The 19,670-nt window shown below is 37.9% G+C and overlaps 1 pseudogene across 1 annotated transcript; it reads right to left on the bottom strand.

Annotated features, from left to right (window-relative positions):
- Positions 1–677: 677 nt before the first annotated feature.
- On the bottom strand, positions 678–9,071 carry LOC143531082 (TMV resistance protein N-like; annotated as a pseudogene). The gene is made up of 5 exons (XR_013134960.1): positions 7,852–9,071; positions 4,434–5,523; positions 4,089–4,328; positions 2,130–3,269; positions 678–1,237 (listed from the first exon to the last, which is right to left on the bottom strand). The product of XR_013134960.1 is annotated as a TMV resistance protein N-like (transcript).
- Positions 9,072–19,670: the final 10,599 nt, after the last annotated feature.

Here is a 19,670-nt window from a genome sequence, read left to right as displayed (position 1 = left end):
TCCAGCCGATGTGGGATACGGAACTTCATAACAACATATATGATATATCTGTTTAATCTCTTCCTTTGCTTATATGCAAGTAAATAGCAAACTAAACACGACCTATACATTATTCGTGTAAAATAATCAACCCCTAACCTGTTCAGTGCTCACTAGAAGTTGAGTAATCCGAGGATGACCCATTTTTCTAAACGTGTCAAGCGAGTGGACGGGTAAAAATCAAGTCATAAACGTGTTAATCAAGTTGGCGAGTTATAAAAGAAATGTGTTAAACTGATCATAAATTGGTTAGTGGGTTGAATTGTATAGCTAAATATGTTAGTGTGTCGACCTGTTTAGCCAGACGGGTTAAACAGGTCAACCAGAACAGGACTCGCTTTTAAACGGGTTACATGCGCCAAACGAAAAATGGATCATAAAATAAGTCGATCATGAGATTGAGTGAACAATGAACATAAGTGAAGTTTTTGGCTACAATTAATACATAAAAGGAACTACAAATCTATAATAAGCTACAACGATATATGAAAAAGAAAAAAAGTAAACATGTGTTTAGCTGTGATAAGTCCTTCTAGTGAACCAAAGGATCCAACAGCTGAGTAAGACTGAATGATTGCTAATCGCATAAGAACCGACCGCATCTTTCAATGCAGCGTAGAAGGAAATACAGTCATCGTTGAGCAGTGTTGGTTGGCAACGACCTGGTCAATCAACATTCCCTCATCTCAATAGTTTTACTTTTACATGTTTTAAATGGTTTGCTGGTACTTCCAAGGTTTGCGGTATCATGTATGCTTTGTTTCTTTTTTGCTATATGAACTCCATACTTTTCTACATTCATATTATTATTATTCAATCTTTTTGTTTCACCAACACTCCTGTCTTTGACTTCTATGTAAACCCCGATTTTGTCTCCACCTTTAAGCGGATAATCTGGTGGCATATGCATCACCCATGACCCGGCTCCAAAGGAGCTACCCCCAAAGAGAGTAAGTCAATTCATCATCATTTGTTATGTTAGTGATATGCATCTGAAATCGCCTCGAAAGGTCACTAAGTTTGCCGAATGAGTAATCGACCCAAACCGTCACTTCTAGTTGATCATGTTTGAAATCTACTGTCACACAGAAAGAGATGGAAGAGCTACCCGCATCTTGATATTCAAACCAATTAGGAATCTCCATGACTCCATCCTTGAAAAGTAAATCGCACAATTGTGCAAGAGACCAGAATGTCCCTGCTTAATAGAAAATCAGTCATTAAAGTGTGATAGACAAGAGATTTGATATTGATAGGGTGTGCATTAAACTGAAAAAAAACATTCCCAAACAAAAATCGACGATTTTATATTATGTTTTCGAAACAAACGAATTTTCGGATCAGTTTTGGTTTTGCGTGTAATTAAAACCGAACCAAACCAAAATTTATGGATTTTTATTTCTTATTTTGAAAGTTAAGAAATTTATAGAATTTAATATATGATATAACCCACATGTATGATGATCATTAATTAACACAATAATTCAGGCACAGAATTACGGCCAAATTTCATTATATTGGGCCATTTTTTTCGGCCCAAAAATTTCAAGGCCAAATGGTATAAACCATAAAAGCCGAAACTAAACGGTTTTTAAAAACTCAGAAACCAAATTTCCAGTTTTTGGTGTGGTTTGGTTTGAGCCCAAAACGCGCCCAAACCTACCCGTACACTCCTAGATGTTGAGGTGGCAAGATTACCTTTCATTCTATATGTATTGGGCAAGTGAGTAACAGATTACAATGACAATGAAACGGGTCATTTTATAGTCATGATTGAAATGAGTAGGGTTGATCCACACACACTTCTTGATAAAATAAAAGTATTTTATAATTAATAAACAATTTTTCCTAATTTTTTAACTAGGGTGTTCTGTATTAGTAGCTATATATATATATATATATTGTATAGAATATTTGATATTCAAAATCAGAACATTAGCCAAATTTAGATGAGGTCATATTGTATCTATTTATGTTGAGATATTGTGAATAATATTTGCAACCAATTCTATCATCTTGTATTTTATTAAAAAATAAAAAAAACAAAACCACCAAATCAAGAGACACATACAGAGATACAGAAAAAGTACCTGTATCAAACTAGTTGTAAATGCAGAAGACAGGCTGCTGCAACCTTCCAAGTGTATTCTTTTGATCAAATACAGGTTCTCCAAGCCCAGAATCTCAACCAAACTGCTGCAGTTTTTAAGATCCATCGACGATAGGTACTTTAATGTTGACAGTGTGAGTTTTTCCAGCGATGAACAATCGTTTAACAACAGCTGGTTTAGATTAGGAGGAAAAGCTTGGATTGATACAAGTTTTCTGCATCCTCTCAAATCAAGTGTAAGCACATTGGATAACTGAGCAAGGCTCGCGGGTAGGCTGCAAAACTTGTTTCCTCCTAAAATCAAATCATCCAGAAATGAAAATGCACCAAGATTTTGAGGAATATCTTTTTCAGACAAACCGCAGTCTCTGAGATCTAAACGAGTAAGATTCAACAAGCATTTGTCCCACATTTTAGCAGACTCGCCTATTTCAATCCTTGGGCAGAAACCAAGGTTGAAAATTTCAAGTGAAATCAGTCTGCATATACTGTTTGGAAGACTTGTGAGGTTTCTGCAATTATCCAAGCTTAAGCTGGTTAATTCACCTAAAAGTCCGATAGATTCAGGTACTCGCATAATTGCAGTTCCGCTAGCACTAAGAACCCTCAGGCGTTTTATGTTACCCGTATCTTCAGGCAGCTTAACCAGATTATAGCACTCGTTTATGTACAAATATTCAAGTGATCCAACATTGCATATGCTACTTGGAAGACCGGTAAGATTCTTGCATGATGACAGTAACACTGAATTCAGATTGCTAAGGAATCCTATGGAATCGGGTACTTCTTTTATTGCAGTCCCGATAAGATCAATATCCCGCAACTGTTTCATATCTCCCAGTTTCTCAGGTAGTTGCTCGAGCTTTGAGGACATATATAGGGATAATCTTTGAAGTGATCTAATATTGCATATGCTACCGGGAAGAGTTTTGAGGTTGTTGCACCGTCCGAGATTCAAACTAGTTAGCTTACATAGAAATCCGATTGTTTTGTCCACATTTGACAATTTTGGACAAGACATAAGTGACAACTTTTCAAGATTGGGGATACCAGTGAAATCAGAAGTTGTGGTGAGGGTATCAGATTCACTAATGTTTAGAATCTTCAAGTTCCCAAGAAACTGTAAATTTCCAAACCAAGAAACGTATTAGACATGTCGAAATGGATGGACTGGAGTCATATATTCTTAACAATTAGTGTCAAAATAAATTGTTAGAACGGAACGGGTCCTTTGTAGCTAACTATTTTTAGAAGGTTTTATGCATTAAAAATACACTTGGATGGCTTTTGACACATTTCCTTTATAGCTAACTATTTTAAAGAGCCGTGGACTCAAAAGTCAAACAAATCATGCGTTGGCACCAACCCTTTTAATTTTAGTTTATATAGAATTGCCGACTTACTTTAAGTCAGTTATGCAACCCAAACCGAAAACCAAAAAGAAAAAAGAAGCAAAATCAAATGGTTTTTTTTTTATTCAGTTTGAGCCCAAAACCGGTCCATGACACCCCTAGCAGAAGATGTTATTAAAGAATTAGGGCATGTGGTGAGAGTGGGGGTGGGTTTTTTTCAGTTGCTTTTATTTTATTAAGATAGATGGGTTGTACTTCTGCATTAATACCTTGCTACTAAGCTGAAAAGACTAAAATGCCCTTCAAGTTAACATACAAAAAATTAACAGAATTGGTCAGGTGGACTGAGATGGCAAATATTAGATACCAATACCACAATGTCTAATGAAAATTCTAGCCAATCCCCATAGACGAAAACCGTACTCTTTTTTTTCTCAATAAAGATAAAACATAATCCAAACCCACCCATTCATAAGAAAGTAGAATGAAATTCACCTCATGCAGATCTAAATAAAAGTGACATTTAAGATATATAAGTAGAACTTAATAATTACCAAAAAAAATGACATTTAAGCAGGTATTTGTACCTTAGTTCCTTGCCAAAGTGTGTTAAAACCGTTGTGCTGCATGTCAAGGAAAACAAGTTTTTCAGGATGGAATTCATCAGGCAAACGGTCCAATGGACAGTGATGCCAACAAAGCCACCTCAGCTCTTGGAATAAACCATCAAAGTTTCCATCTAGATGTACATTGTTGATTTGAAGTAACCTTAGTTTGTGCATCTTTTCAAACGCTTTAGTGCTCAAACCTTCAATTGCTTGTGAGCCCTGCAACAGTTTACAAAACTATGTAAACAAATACATGTCTGAAACACATTTTTCATTTTTAATCAGTTTCGGTTATTAAACAATTGAGTGAAAAACTACTCTTGCCTTGTATCTTTTTAGCACGTCGATTACATCTTTTTGAAACCAAACTCGACTGCATTTTCCAGGCTCATAAGGGAATTTTTCATTGACAATTTTTCTTCCCATATCCCGCACTAGATCATGCATTCTGAGCTTATTTTGTCCACATACTTTCAGCAAGCATCTATCAATTAAGATGCTAATGCCAACCGAAGGAAAGAAACCACAACCAGTGAATATATCAGTCACATAATCTTTGTCCATTCCAATGAAAAAACACGCGATATCTAAGAAGATATCCTTTATTGTATCATTAAGGTTCTCAAAGCTTATTCTATGCTTTTCCGTAATCTTATTTGGAGAAATTTTCCTCATTTTCTCCAAGGTACTTTGCCAAAGTTCTTTTTTGGTCTGTCCGAGCAAAGAAGCACCTATAACCTCAAGAGCTAATGGAAGCCCTCTAGTGTAACTTACAATTTCATTACAAAGTTTCTTGTAATTAACCAACGGAACAGGTTTCTTAAACGCATGCCAACTAAATAGCCTCAAGACTCATTGTGGCTTAACTTCTTGACCATAAATTTTTCATCAACTCTGGCTTGAGTTAGCAAATGTTCATTTCTTGTCGTTATAATTATTCTACTTCCGGAACCAAACCAATGTCGGTGTCCAGCTAATGCCTCAACTTGGCTTAAGTCGTCCACGTCATCAAGAACAATGAGTACCCTTTTGTAGCAAAGTCCTTGTTGTATGGAAGTAACTCCTAAATGAACATTCGAAATCTTGATTTTCTTTCGCTTTAGTGTTTGAGAAAGAAGTTGTTCTTGCATACAAGCTAGTCCATTTGATTGCTCGGAAACTTGCCTAATGTTTGCAATAAAGGAACTACCTTCAAATAGGTGAAATGCTGAATCGTACAGAGATTTTGCAATGGTTGATTTACCAATGCCACCCATACCATAGATACCAACCATCTTCACATCATCTGAGTAAGGAACGTATTTTTTTCACACGACTTTCCAATCCAACAGGGAGCCTAGCAACATGTATTTTTGTGATCTTTACCTTTTCAAGAACATGCTTAACGATTTCTTGAATGAACTTTGCTTCATACCTTCAATGTTTGGACAAAGAGTAAGCAATGTTTGCAAATTGTCGAATCTAGTGATTGGATTAAAGTCCATTTAAATGTCTCGTGTTAGATACCTAATTCCCATCTTATACATCGTTAGATGCTGAATATAATGTGGAAAGCCTAAATCTAGAGATTGGAATACATGTAAATATATCATGTTTGAACCTGCAGGAGTAGGAGTAGAGGTGCAAACTAGTCGAGCCGCTAGCGAGCTAATCGAGCTTGGATAAAACAAAAAGCTCGAAACGAACCGAGCTTTTTCGAGCTCAAGCCGAACCCAAGTCTCATATAAAGCTCGTTAGTTATCGAACTTGAGCTCGAGCTGAGCTTAGGCTCGTTTAAAGTTTTTCTCAAAATATATAAACTGTAACAACTCGGATTTTCAAACTAATAGTTTATATCCGTACCCGACCCACTTTTATATTCGGTAAAATTTTACCAAGAAATATCACGTCATTCGAGTAAATATTATTATTATTTTTTTTATAATCCAAAGCACAAACCTTTATCCAAACCCGTATTTGACCCGTTTGCCCGTACCCGATGACTCGTTTACGTATCTTGCACCTTAATCTTCGTTCTAATCATGGAATTGTCAATAGAAATCATTTATATTACCTAAACGCGCATCACCGACACTACTAATTTAGTAAACAAGATCAAATTGATACGGATATTGAATTATTTACAAACCGTCATACCGTGTCCTTGAATCACAATATACACATCGTAATATTCCAATTAAACCTTGGTACACCTTCATCAGGTCATCGCCAACTATAGCCCTAAACTTATATCAATTTTATATATAAAAGGATTATATATATATATATATATATATCATCCTTTAAAAATTGTAACAATTGTATTTATAAACGTATTAATTATAATTATAATATAAAATTTGATCTTCGTTAATAGTCCAAGATATATATACATATTGTATGATTTAAAGTTTTAAAATAATAAATATATTACAAGTTATATTTATATATGTACACATTTATAATTGCGTTATAATCTTATAGTTATTCAACTCATTTAATTAAACTAATAATAATGGTTTCACCATAACAATAACCTTAGAGTTCAATCGATCGATCAATCAATAACATCTCAATCCAAAACATAACTCGAATCACATCGAAGTCTTAATTTATTAAATCGTGTATTCCTTTTATAATTAATTCATATTACTATTATTTAATTAGGAATCCTTGACGGTACATCCCGAATGGTTCATCTATCTCTCATCGTCACTTATTTCGTTCATCCGATCAGGTGAGTAATCACTCCCCTATTTTACTTGTTTTCAAATGTTTTGGGGACACTTGCGTACCATTTATCACATTATTTATCTTATTATTTCTCAAACGCAAACTGTGATCTTTGTGTTGTGTATCAATTTAATGATTGCATGTTACTTGCTATTTGCCTACTTGAATCGCATTCGGAGAGGTCCAACATAATCTCATTATAGTATGATCATACGACCGTCGTAGTGGCCGGAGCCCAATCGCATTGGCAATGGTTTCACCGACATCTCATTACTTGCTTAACGATTTCATTGTTTATACTCACAGATAACAGTTTTGCCTATTTTTATTCACTTATATCATTATATATTATTACCATTTTTGTTTGTGTCAAAACTGGTGATCTACTCACTCAACATGTGTTGTTGACAAACATATATTTTGTACGCATTTGTAGGTTATAGATTTGGATTGCTTATCGAACTGAAGCTCACATAGAGATGACTTTAGGATAAAACATATACAATAATAGTTGGTTTTGTATTTGTACTTTTCTTTATTTTTGTTGTATATGAATGTTGTTTGATGATAAATAAATTAATTAGATATTGAAACTTATAATGTTGCATGATAGTATCCCTGTGACAATCAGTTCGCGCCCCGGTATTTCCGCCGTAGGTTGGGGTGTGACATAAACATAACTAAAAACATATATAAAATAACTAGTAAATAATAAACGAGCCGAGCTCGATATTGAAAAAAACAACTCATTGGCCAAGCTTGCATTTTAGGAAAAGAGCTCGAAACGAGCTGAGATCGGGCTCGTTTAAACCCCTAATTAGTAGGAGGTTGAAGCTTAAAGCTTCTTAATAATTCTTTTAAAAAGTTACAAATTCATTCCGCATTATTGGTTCTCGTCACTCTATGTGAACTATCCAATTGCATCAAAATATATTGATCTAAAAGTGATCTGTCACGATTCACAAAAGATATGCAGACATATAAGTAAGACTTGTGTGTATCAAATAATTGTTAAAAGATAACCACCTACTCATTCGCGCAATTTTGCATATCCCATCCGGGTAACTTACAAGCCTCCCTCAAAGCCGATCGCCATCTTTCCACCTTCGCAATCTCATCACCATAACACTCCTCAAGCCTCGCAAACGCGTCAGCAAACGCCCCAGATTGTTCACGTACATCATTCGAATCCACATTATAAAACACTGGAATAACCAACTGCCCACATTCAACAATCTTCACCAACTCATCAAGACACCACTCAAGAAGAAGCATAGTCTTTGGAAAGAACAACAACCAAAACGCGTGACTCACGGATTGCTTTGTGCAAGACTGAGTGTATATTTTGTCCTATGGAAAGTTGACGGTCATGCTTAAAGGTGTGGATTCCAGCTTGGGTTAAAGCTACGTAAAGATGATCGGTGAAGGTTTTGCGAGTATGTTCATCTCCGCAACTCAGAAACACATGATCATGGTTTTCGGAATACATGGATGGATCCAGCATGTATATGTATATTAATTCTTACACCGTGGTGATGTTTGAGTGATGAGAATGAGGTCGTTGATCGGATAAAAGTTCTTTGGTGAGTATACAGTCAACTTTTCAAAAGTAGGCTATCTGCAACCAGGAAAAAAAAAATTAAAAACATTTCCATATTTCCATTCCTAAAATCATTATTTATATATTTATGAAAAAAAAAAGTCAATCACATTCCTCAAACAAGTTATTAAATGACTCATATTTATGTTTATCCATTTCATTAAAACCAAGTTATTAAATGACTATTTAACCCGTATTTATAGTGAGGCATTTTACTAACGACGGGCGTGTTAACGGCAGCAGACACGGTAACACGTCCAGAGTCGGTTAACACGTGTAGACATGAGGTACAGGGGTTAAGTTGACAAAAGAATTGCCATGTCATTATCACGTACACGAAGGAGCATCAACTAACATTTCACTCAGAAACTCATAATGGTTTAACTAACAATCAATTATTATTTAACTTTTTTTATATAAAAATGCAAGTAGAGCATCATAATTGGTTGGAATTAAATATGGCCCCACCCAACTACTCCCGATGATCAAGTATAAATCATGTATTAACTGTTTATTTTTATTTTAAGATTTTTTTTGTTAGAACTGGTTCTTAAAACATGCTTTTGTGTTTTAGGGTGTTGAACGTTAAAGATGTTTACTGGGACGAGATGCAAGCTTATTTTGGAGTCTCTGGATGTTCAGGGTTAGCTCGTAATTTGATTGACCTATCGACTGAGGTTTGGTAACCAGAAACGAAAACACAAAACAAATTTAGATCATAAGCTCGATCCTTGTAACTTTCATTAGCTCGAAAAATTACAATGCATCTGATATAACCCACAAGCTCGGGTATATATACTAATTTAGATTTCAAAACCCAACTAGACTAGAATACATATACCATAATCATATTCAAATACTAATTGGTAAAAACAAATCTAAATAATAATTAATAAATAACTTGTAGCCCAAATCATGTGCTCGACTTGGTCTCCAAGATACCGATCCACCATAGGCTCGATGGACCGGACCAAACCAAATTATGGCTAACAATCACCCCTCTAATTTCGGTTTGGCCTTCGAGAGATCATCCACTCCAAGTAGCTTTTGCATCTCCGCAAACTTTATACGAGCTAGAGCCTTTGTCAACGTGTCAGCTCGTTGTTCGCTTCCGGGAATATGTTCCACTTTAACATCCCCGTTCTTGATACAATCTCGTATGAAGTGATACTTTGTTGTTATATGTTTACTTCGACCATGCCACACCGGGTTCTTCATAAGTGCAATGGAAGATGTATTATCAACATATAATACTACGGTTTCCATCGGCCATCTCGTTACTTCACTAAGTAATTCTTGGAGCCAAACGGCTTGACCCGCAGCCGCGGTTGCTGCCATAAACTCCGCCTCGCACGAAGATAAAGCTACTGTGGCTGTTTTTTAGTACACCAAGTAACCGGGGCATCATTAAAGTAAAAAACATACTCGATAGTACTTTTGCCATCGTCATCATCAACTCCGTGGCTACTATCGGAATACCCGTAAAGGTGACGACTTCCACCCCTCGAATATTTTAAACCGTAAGACACGGTTCTTTTAACATACCGAAGAATATGCTTAATCGCATCCATGTGAGATTCCTTTGGCTCTTGCATATACCGACTCGCTATCCCAACAGAAAAACTCAAATCCGGTCTCGTATGTAACAAATACCTCAAACACCCGATTTTCTTCGGTAGACTGTAGCATCAACGGGTTTCCCCTTCTCGACTTTTGAAAGCCTCGTGCTCGGTTCAAGTGGACACTTGGTAGGATTATAAATCTCCATATTTGTTTCTTTCAAGATCTTCTTGGCATAGGCTTCTTGCATGATCTCGATCCTGGTTTCGGATTGTGAGACTTCTATTCCGAGATAGAATGACAATAAACCCAAATTGCTCATCTCGAATTGTTCCTCCATTTGTTTCTTGAACTTAAGAATTTCTTCCTTACTTGAACCCGTGACAAGTAAATCATCAACATACACACATATTATTAATATATCATTCTCTATATATTTTTGATACACCGCCTTTTCTCGTTGACATTGGTAAAAACCAAGTGATTGCAACACTCGAGTTTCACATTCCAAGCCCGTGGTGCTTGCTTTAACCCGTAAAGGGCCTTCTTTAATAAATAAACTTTATTTTCACTTCCTTTCTTCTCGAAACCTTCCGGTTGACTAACATACACGATCTCGTAAAGCTCACCATGTAAGAACGCCGACTTCACATCCAAGTGATGTACTTCCCACCCCTCTCGGGCGGCTAAGGCGAGTAATAATCTAACCGTTTCAATTCGAGTAACGGGAGCAAAAACTTCATTGAAATCCACACCATTTCTGAACATAACCCTTCGCCACAAGCCGTGCTTTGTATTTTACTATTCTACCCATAGCATCCTTTTTAATTTTATAAACCCACTTCAACCCGATCGCTTTAAACCCGTTTGGCTTGTCAACAAGTACCCACGTCTTGTTTCGTTCAATAGATGCAATCTCCTCGTTCATTGCATTATCCCATTCTTTTACTCCGGGTGACTCAACATAACTCGTCGGTTCACCTTCTTGAGTCAAAAATAATTCTTCATCTTCAAACCCTTCATCCCTTTCTTCCCCGTATGGAAACTCAACATTTAACACATAATCATTCAAATTTTTAGGTAAAATTGAGGTTCGGTTCGACCGTCTTGGGGTAGATGGACCTGGGTCAGCATGTAAATTAGTCGAAACGGGCTGCTGATGCACGTAGTTTGCTGAAACTGCTGAAACGGGCTGCTGGTTTGTTGAATTGATGTTGTTCGGGCTGATTTCGGTGCTGTTTGGGCTGAATTGGGTGCTGTTTGGGCTGTTTTGGGTGCTGTTTGGGCTGAAATCAGTGCTGTTTGGGCTGTTTTGGGTGTTGTTCGGGCTGTTTTGACTAGGGGTATTTTGGTCATACAAGTTTATAACGTTACCAACTTGTTCCAGATTAACTACCAAATTTTCAGCCGAGTTTTCACCACTTTTAGACCAATCCCAACCTTGTTTCTCATAAAAATAACATCTCGAGAGACATGAATTTGATGTCTAACCGGATCGTACATCCGGTATGCCTTTTTCCCGGGTTCGGTACCGAGATAAACCATAGGGGTACTTCGGTCGTCAACCTTTTTAACCGAAGTAGTTGGAGGTGTTTTCACATAACCGACACACCCGAAAACCCCTAAATGATCAAGATTCGGGTTTACACCTTTATAATCTCCGGTAGTGATTTCGTCGGTACTCGGTTTAGGATATAAATAGCATGTCTCGCCGCTTCTCCCCAAAACCGTTTTGGAACTTTTGTGACATGGAGCATTCTTCTAATTGTGTCAATCACGGTTCGATTTCTCCGCTCCACCACACCATTTTTTTGGGGTGTGTATGGGGTGGAATAATGTCGTGTGATTCCTTCACATGTGAAAAATTTTGAGAACTCACAAGACGTGAATTCTCCTCCGTTGTCGGTTCGAAAAATTCCAATTTTGTACCCACTTTCACCTTCCACCAAACTTTTATATTTTTTGAAATAAAAAAGCTTCGTCTTTTGATTTTAACAAAAATCCTCACATGAACCTCGTGTGATCATCAACAATAAGAAAAATAAATTTCTTACTCGACGGTGTACTCGGTGAAACTGGACCACATAAATCGCCATGAATCAAATCAAGTGGTTTCTTGGCTCGAAAACGTGTTTGATCGGGAAACGGTTTTCGGGTTTGCTTACCTACCAAACAACTATCACACGGATTAGTATAAGCAATAAATGAAGGAACACCACGTACCATATCCTTGGTTGTTAGAAGTTTCATTGACTCGAAATTCAGATGGCCTAAACGCGCGTGCCATAACCAACCCGGATCTTCAATGTTTGATAATAAACATACCGGTGTTCCAACCCGAAGTCGCACCTTATACAGCCAATTCCTTGATCTAACCGACTTCATTATTACCTTTCTCGATTTATCAAGCACTAAAAGTTGGTCATCTTCCATAATCACCTTGCACCCGTTTTTGGTTTGCTTGTCCCAAGCTTAAAATATTGCTCGTTAAACTTGGAATAAAATAAACGTTAGTGATTACCCTCTCAACACCATCATCACAAATAGTAGTTATCGACCATTTTCCCTTTATGTCCACACACGAACTATCACCGATACAAACCTGTCCAGCAACCGTTTCATCTAAATCAGAAAAGTAAGATTTCGTATCCGTCATATGATTGCTCGCCCCATTATCGAGGTACCAAACACCATCCTCCTTCGGTTCCAACTCGTTCCGCTTCGGATGCACGTTTTCTTCGTTCAAAAAAACTTATTCATTAATACTTATCTTCATCAAAACTTCCTTAGTTGCTTGTCCGTTTGCTTCGGTTAGGTTAATTCGGGTCGTTTTGCTCCAACTCGTTTTCCTCTTCGTTCCGGGCATGCCGAAGCGAAGTGACCCATCTCGTCACACCGAAAACATCGAACGCCCGAATAATCCTTTTTCATACCCGAATCACCTTCTTTGTTCCGGTTGTATTTGCCTTTCGATTTGTCTCGGGATTGCTCTTGATGTCGTTTTCCTTTCCCTTTTTTCCCACCCTTGGAGTTGCTCGGAGAGGAAGATTTATTAAACAAGAGCTTACCATGATTATCATCCATATCATCGACACTTTTCACACGGTCCTCGTAGGCTTTTAATCTACATACCGCTTCTTCATACTTTATGGTTTTCAAGTCAATAACTTGTTCTAATGAGAAAACAACGCTTATAAAACACGCTTAGGCATGCTTGTAAAAAATTTTCTTACTAGCCTTTGTTCATCGAGTGCCGAACCGAGCGAGGCGAACTTTGAGGCTATACCGGATAGTCTCCCGGAAAAGTCATCAATAGTATCGGTGTCTTTCATCCTCATGGTTTCAAATTCAGTAATTAAGGTATTTAGATGAGCCTCCTTAACCCTCTCTTCGCCAACATAGCGGGTCTTGATCGCATTCCAAATTTCCCAAGCGAACTCGTATTGGCCAACTTGTTGGATTTGTTCTTCCGGTATGGATTGAAACAAATATGCAATCGCAACACTGTTCTTCTTTTCATCTACTGCAGCTACTGATCTCGGCTCAACAAAATCCCACAAATCATGGCTTCGAAACACGGCTTTGATTCGAAGAGCCCACGTGGTGTAGTTGTTCTTCGTGAGCATCGGACATAGTAAAGGAATTGAAGAACCTCCCGTGCGGTTTGAAGAATCACCCATGACTCCTCTTCTTCGTCAATTGTAGGTTTGCAAAAATCTAGGATCGATCTTTTAAAACAAAAAAAAATCGATGATGAAATGTATTGCTTGCTACTGGTCGTTCTTGAACAGCAATTGGTGATACCAGATTAATTGTTTTATCCAAGAAAAACAATTACTTAGTGCTTTTAAAAAAATCTTGTGGTAGGTGATTGATTGTTGTTGGCGTCAGGTCTTCAACCACAAAAGTACAAAAGTATACTTGGTGTTTTATAAATCCAACAGAAAGTCTTCCACCGCCACCACAATTAATCTGAATTCTAAAAAGTCGAAGATCTTCAGATTAATTAAAAGAACTAGTGTTTAAACCGAGCTCTGATACCAATTGAAGTTTGGTAACCAGAATCGAAAACACAAAATGAATTTAGATCATTGTAACTTTCATTAGCTCGAAAAATTACAATGCATCTGATATAACCCACAAGATCGGGTATATATACTAATTTAGATTTCAAAACCCAACTAGACTAGAATACATATACCATAATCATATTCAAATACTAATTGGCAAAAACAAATTGTAAGGCCCCGTTACCGGTAACCCTACTTTCGTGTTGGATTTACTCATAAACACAGTTCTAAATATCAGAGTTATTTAAAACATTTACGCGGAATGTAAAACTTTCATAAAACATTACATAATTCATAATTGGTCTCAAAACATTCATTGTCTTTCACATTAAAGCATTAAAGTTAACACATCACAAGTCTTCAGATGCCAGACTCTCGTTCAGTGCCATGTGTCCCCTCAAGCGAGCTGCCTCATTCTACTCACCTGCGTGCATACTAAAAGTCAGCTACGCTGAGTGAGTTCTAGATAATCACATAATCATACCATTCACATAACAATATATTCATCCTTTCATTCATACTTTTATACTTTCATACTTTCTTACTTTCATACTTTCTTACTTTCTTTTGTATTAACTTACTTTCATATCTTATGTTATAAAGAGCATTACGCCCTACATTCCTCGAGTATTATTAGGGCTCGGTACCCTCCTTCCTCGAGTATTATTAGGGCTCGGTACCCTCTTTCCTCGAGTATTATTAGGGCTCGGTACCCTCCTTCCTCGAGTATTATTAGGGCTCGGTACCCTCCTTCCTCGAGTATTATTAGGGCTCGGTACCCTCTTTCCTCGAGTATTATTAGGGCTCGGTACCCTCTTTCCTCGAACATTAGTAGGGTTCGGTTCCCTAGTTCTCGAATATTAGTAGGGTTCGATTCCCTCTTCGTTACCATACAACCATACATTATCATTTCTTTCTTTTATTATCTTTATCACGTTCATACACGTAAACATACATATCATACTTACCTTACACATAGCGTTACAACCTGACAGTACGTGCAATATCCGAAGATCGTTCACGTAACATCAAGCAATCATTCATACATATCATATCATTCACATAAGGCATACACTTATCTCTTAGGATAAGCGTATTAACAACATATTGAGTATGCACACAGCCCCGAAAACATAACACATAAGGGGGCTAGAAACTCACCTGAATACGGTTACGTTCTCCGTTGATTGTAATTCCTTTCTTTAACTGGGCTCGGCTAACTGTATAATATTTACACATATCAATTAACTACTACTACCCGTTTTCAATAACTGCCTTAACACATTTCCCATTAGGTTTTTAATTCATTTTAAAAAACGAACTTCGCTTCAGGCGAAGTTAAACCTTAGGCGAACTTGGAAACAACTTGGTTCTGGCTTGATTCGATCGAATAGGAACACGTTCGATCGAATAGGAACACGTTCGATCGAATACAACACGTTCGATCGAATACAACACGTTCGATCAAACAGGAACACGTTCGATCGAATAGGAACACGTTCGATCGAATACAACACTCATTCGATCGAATACAAAACTCATTCGATCGAATGAGTTGGAGACCATTCGGTTGCTTCCCTATTCGGTCGACTGGACTTGTTCGATCTACGCATTCGATCGAATGGACTGATTCGATCGACTGGTTCGATCGAATGAGTCTGGTTCGACTCCTTCAAGCTGGCGACGGAGAAACCCACGGGTTTTCCAGATTTTCCAGATTTTTGACCCAAAATCGACGTTTTTGACATGGAAATGCTCGGGATTGAAAGGGCTATCGATTCCTTGTACTTTTAAACACACAAGCTTGCATTTTGACACCAAAACAAGGCGGTTTTTGACCCGAAAACTCAAGTTACGAAAATGGGAGTTTTTGCTCGATTTGAGGTCGAAAATGGTTATGAAAACGGATGATTTTCAAGAGGGACTTACCAAAAACGATTAGGAACAAGATTGTGGACTCGGATTTGTGATTTGAGAACTTTCTCTCTCTAGCTTCTCTCTCTAGAAATGAGAGTGTTTGGGTGGGTGTAAGTGAAGGAAGATGGTGAAAATGGTGGAAGTGTCAAGAACTTTCGTTTATATACTACGGGTTTGGTTAGGCTCGGGTTGGCTTCCTACGGGTCGAGACAGGCCGAGTTCATAAAATAACTAAGCCCAAGACCCGTTCCTTACTCGACATTAAATAACTAAACATAACTTTCTTTTATTTATTTCCTGATAACCCGAGTAAACTTCCCATCTATTAATAAGTAATATAATTAATATTACCTTTCAAATTTCGGGATGTTACACAAATCTAAATAATAATTAATAAATAACTTGTAGCCCAAATCATGTGCTCGACTTGGTCTCCAAGATACCGATCCACCATAGGCTCGATGGACCGGACCAAACCAAATTATGGCTAACATCAACATCGATCACCCTCTCTTTAATGTCGCCGCTCGAAAACGACCCAGATTATATGATACAATTTACTAGACCACATAAGAAATATATAATTAAATATGTTTAGTCCAAAGACATTTCCTTTAAACATTTATATTATGTTATCTTCATCATCTCCTCCTCTTTACAATAGATTAGCACAGTTCACCAGAGTCAAATAAGAGAAAATTCCGGGGCTGTCCTTTTTAGTTAAACCACTACAGATAGTCTAATAATACTAAAATTTCAGTTGGGTGAGGCATTTTCACAAACAAGAAGCAGGCCAGAACCTTTAGCCAGGGCTCCAGCTACACAGTCCTCACAATCGTTAAGCCTATGGTCCAACCAAAGAAGCAGGCCACAAATAAGATCTTCACCCAGAACCACAGGTGCCTCTTCTAGCAACCCCTCGTCCTCAAAGTCTAAGGAACCATCCAAAAAGCATACATATGATGATAACATGATGATGGCTTCATCAGTTGCCCCGGTTGATCTGCCGATTCCAAAGGAAGATCCCATCACAACCCTGCTACACCAACTCTACACCAACTGGCCACTGAAGCCTCTCCAAGGGTTCTACCTTGTATTGCCTCAAACATGGCCGTCACTTTAGATGAAGAATCTGACAAGTCAGAAGATGAAGAGATAACCGACCTGAGTGAAGCATTCGAACACCTGTTTATGAATGAATAGGATACTACTGTCAGGAATGATATCGATTCAGACGTCGAAGATGCAACTTCACATTCAGAAACCCATAACAAGCCAAATGTCCCACGATCGAACTCAAACATAAAGTTCACCTTTGACGACATTCCCCCGTCACAATGGCGTGAAAGAACTGTAGAAATGCATACTTGGTATGCTGCAGAACTACAGTATTACGAAATCGATGTCGTCATCAAGAGATTCTTGGCTAGGTGGCAAGGAAGACTTAGAGATTGGTACTTAAGTCTTGATGAATACAGACACATACAAGTCTACAACTACAACAGCTCCGATCACCAGAAGAACTTATCCATGTCATCCATAATGAATTCATTGGAAGCCCACTTGATCATAAAATCCATGCACATGATGAATTCTTGAAAATGAAGTGTTGCTCGTTCCTCCTGAAAGATCTTGAGACACATTACAACCGTATGTCAGAACGGTTTTACTGTCTGGCGTAGATGACGCAAATCTCAAGCAGATCTTTCTACAGTCCTTATAGAATCACTCTTAATGAAGCTTTCAGGACACTAGAAAGCAGGAACTTAACATGCGCACAGGTAGGGATGAGCGAAATCGGTACTGGTACCGGTTGGTAATGGTACCGAACCGGTACCGGTACCGAAATCTGTACCGATTTGGTACCGTCGGTACCCAATCGGTACCAAAGTTTTAATTTTCGATACCAGTACGGTACGGGACGGGACCGGTATTTCCCGAATTTTTACCTTCATCCCGGTCCCGTATCGGTACCGGTACCAAGAATTCGTGAATTTCGGGACAGGGATTTTCGGGACCGGGACTGGTCGGTACCGGTACGGTCCCGATCTCATCCCTACGCACAGGCATCACTAGGAGAGCTGTATCAGCTTGTTACAAATGCTCTCGCTAAGCTTTGTAATCAAAAGAGGTTCCCAAGTGATTATGAAAACACCAGCAGTCGTCTTGGCTCAGCATGCAACGACAACCACCTTAAGATCAAATGCAAAGATGAGTCATCTTGCAGCTATTCAAAGAGGTCCCACTTCCCGAAGAAATGTGTTAAACACGATTCTCCAAATCAAAAATTTCAAAATAAGAAGTGGAAGTTTCTCAGAAGAAAATCCTATCGGGGGAAAAAGCACTGACATGTGCTACATTTGCAACCAGAATTAAGGCCATTTTGCAAAAGATTGCAAATACAAAAAGAAGACCCAGGCCTTGCTCCAGACGATCAACCAAGTGGAACAGATTGATGTCTCAAATTTAGAGTCATTATACTCTCTTGACGATGAACCAGGGGATAAGGCAGTATGTTCAATCTGCTATTCTGATTCAGATGATGAAACAAACACGAATAACTCAGATGCATTCAGCATAAGCAGCGATATTCGCCCGTTGTTTATGGCAAGAACTAGAGATACATCTCCAGATCCTTCTATTACAGACCCTCTAGTTAAGTTCAACTTACTGATTAACCACTATGCAAAGCCTATCCCAGTAATTGCATTAATAGACTTCGGTTCACACGTATCAGTTTTGAATCCAAGCATCCTACCTCCCAGTTATTGGCGCCTTCATAAACAGTTTTTCCTTACTGCCAATGATCAAACCTTTTCTATTGACAAAATCAGCAATCCTATCTACATTAGACTATTTCCCACGTGTGTTATAAGACATAGGTTTTTGGGATCTAGCCTCCATGGAAAGGACCTTCTTCTGGGTTGGGATATAATTTTCCAATTGCCAGAAATGCGGTTTTTCGGTTACAATGGACTCAAGTGGAAAAAATATGTTAACCCATATACAACAATCCATCATCTCCACATGAATACACCCTCACCTCATCCCATAGAAGCACTCAAATGCAAAATTATCAAAACCTCATGTGCCGCAAATCACACTGAATTCCTAACCAAACACAACTCACCATTGTGGCTTAATCCTTCATTTTTTATGTCTTTGCCATTCAAGCAGAATGAGGATATAAACCCAACAAAAGCAAGCCACCCAGGCATGAACCCGAATCATTACAAACTTGCCACGGAATAGTGTTCAGAACTGGTCAAACAAGGTTTAATAGAACCTACAAAATCCCAGTGGGCCTGTGAAGCCTTCTATGTTAATAAGCGTAGCGAATAAGTTCGTGAAAAATTAAGGCTGGTCATAAATTATCAACCTTTGAATCACTTTTTTGCGGATGACAAGTTTCCACTCCCACAGAAAAAATCCATGTTTTAATCCTTAATAAATGCAAAGGTGCTATCAAAATTTGATCTCAAAGTAGGATTCTGGCAACTGGGAATCAAGCCAGAAGACAGGACAAAAACAGCCTTTTGCATTCCAGATCATCACTATTAATGGAATGTAATGTCATTCGGGCTAAAAATAGCTCCATATACTTTTCAAAAAGAAATGGTAACTATCTTTGGGCCTATCTTAAGTAACACCCTGGTATACATTGATGATATACTTCTGTTCTCCAAATATGAAGAATCCCAT

This window comes from Bidens hawaiensis, unplaced genomic scaffold (assembly GCF_021521415.1).
Source record: "Bidens hawaiensis isolate Kalapana, Puna unplaced genomic scaffold, B.hawaiensis_p1.1 tig00009076_1, whole genome shotgun sequence".
NCBI lineage: Eukaryota > Viridiplantae > Streptophyta > Magnoliopsida > Asterales > Asteraceae > Bidens > Bidens hawaiensis.
This window is presented reverse-complemented; position numbering and strand designations above follow the sequence as displayed.